The following is a 2,633-nucleotide window of genomic DNA, read 5'->3' on the forward strand; positions in this document are numbered from 1 at the left end:
ATTTTTGTATTTACGTCAAGATTCTTTAGTAAGATTCACGTTATTTAACCTAGCTATGAGTCAACCTATAATTGATGTTAATTGATTGGTATTAGACACATAAATGTATGTATGAGTATTTGAGAGCTATTTATTAATAAGTGAATTTGTTAATTTGGGAACAATTTAATTACTTGTTTCAACGAAACACTACATAGATATTAGAACTTACTAATATCTTAGTAAATAATCATTTTTTACTATAAAAAGTTTAAATGCTGATAAAATTAGTTACGAAAAAATTAAACTATGTTATATTTATGAAAGTTGAGTTTTATCCGATAAAAATGAAATAATATTCAATTTGGTCTTTGAACTTACACGCGAGTCTCAATTTAGTCATTAAAGTTTCATTTGCTTCTATTTAGTCCCTGAACTTTGTGAACATAACTCATGTTAGTCCTTGAAATAATTTTCAAGGTACAAACGTTAACGGAACACTATCGTGACAGCTGGATGCCACACTAAACTTTGTAAAATGATGTCGTTTTGGTTTTGGCACTCAAATAACCTAAAAACAACATCTTAAATGGTGTTTATTAAAATTTTACCTAACAAAAATAAGTAATACGATGTCGTTTTTGAGCTATTTAAATGTCAAAATCAAAACTGCATCATTTTACAAGTTTTAACGTGACATGTAATAGTCTACAACAGCACTCTATTAACATTTTTATACTAAAAATAGTCTCAGAGACTAATATGAGGCACGCTTATAAACTTCGGAGACTAAATAGAGACAATTGAAACCTCAAAGACTAAATTAAGACTCGCGTGTAAGTTCAGGAACCAAATTGAGTATTATCTCGATAAAAATATTTAATCGTTAAATTTGTATTGACTCCACTCAAAAAATAAGTTAAATTCTTAAATTATCTTTATTATTGTCATTTCTAATATAGATTAATCTTAAAACCCTAACTATTTTTAACATTATCTAAAAATCAAAATTCATCTCTTAATACAGAAATCTAAATTGATCATTAGTGATGAAGAAAGAGGAACAAAGAAGATTTAGATCTGAATCGATATCTTGCTTTGACTCTGGCGTATGAATACAAGAGTCTCTAATTTCTTTTTCATCTTAATTTGTATTATTGGGTTTGTTTTCTTTGATTCAATTTAATTTTATTTCCTTTTTATATTCTGAAGTTATACTATTATTTGGATTGGAACTCAGGAGTTGAAACACAAACTTTGCATGGCGAATGTTTTTTTTTTCTTTTTTATATTTGTACATAAAAAATAAATATTTTTATAAGACATAATTCATTTGTCATGGATATAATATTAGTTTAATTTTTGTATGGTTAATTTTATCAAATTTTTATAGTAAAAAGTAATTATTTATTTTTAAAAATATTGAATAATATAAGTCAAGTAAATTAAAGTTGGTCAAAGAGCTAGGTAGGGATGCACATGACTCAACTCGGCTCGAATCCAAATAATTCAGAGCTAATTTGGTGTTATTTTATTGGGTCTAGGATTTGATAATGGTATAAAAAATAGACTTGGTCATTATTTAGAGTCGAATTTGGGTCAAAACAAACGCAGCTTCACTCGACCTATGTGCATCCTAGGAGGACTAAAAAAGGTATATATGTTTTAAATTAATTTTAACATTATGTTATATTAATTATAAGCTTATTATTTTATTTTTAATCATATTTGTTGAATTAAAAAATAAATAAAAAAATTATAAAATTAAAATTTATGAATAAATTCAAGTTTAAATGTTTATCAATTTTTTTATAACAAGTTTTTTTTTTAATAAATGAGTGCATCATAATTTTGACATAAAATTTATCAAAATTTAGATTTTACTCCATCGAGATAAAAGTAGTATGATTTTACTAGATTTAAGATTGGATAAAGATCTTAAAAATAGACTTAATTATTAGGTTAAATCGAATCTAAGTCAAGACAAATTCAGTTTTACTTGCTCCATGTGCATTCAAAAAGAAGGCATGAACGAAAACCAAATACTAAATTCAACATTTATAGTATAGGCCCAGTGTGTGTGGTTTTGTTGAGTTTTTTTTTTTTTTGTCACAAGGTTTTGTTGAGTTTAGCAATGGCATTCATGGATAACGCCATAACGGGCTTCTACAGTATTATCTTATATTAAAAAGAAAAACAAACAAATTTTATGAATCACTTAAAATAAGTGTATTCGGATTCAAAATTTGACTATGTCAAGCAGCAAATAAAATTAGTTTTAGTTAGTTTAGTACATAGACAAACTTAGAAGTTATAATAGAACACAAAAAATAACTAAAAAAGATTATTCACTGCACAAAATAACCAAATAACCAAATTTTTTCCATAACCATCAAAGATTTAATTTGACATCACGTTTTAGATTATGCAATGTCAACATGAATGTTAACAGAAAAACAGCGGTTAGTTAGCTTATGATTAGACTTGTTGCATGAATCTAACATTTGGTGATTACTGAAAAATTATTTATAAACAATATTTTGATGGTAAATTTGGTATTTTATTTCACCCGCTCGATATAATACGCATATAAAAAATTGATTACTAATTTAAAATACAAAATATATGTAATATATATTATTAATTTAATTTAA

This window comes from Arachis ipaensis, chromosome B07 (genome assembly GCF_000816755.2).
Source record: "Arachis ipaensis cultivar K30076 chromosome B07, Araip1.1, whole genome shotgun sequence".
Classification (NCBI taxonomy): domain Eukaryota; kingdom Viridiplantae; phylum Streptophyta; class Magnoliopsida; order Fabales; family Fabaceae; genus Arachis; species Arachis ipaensis.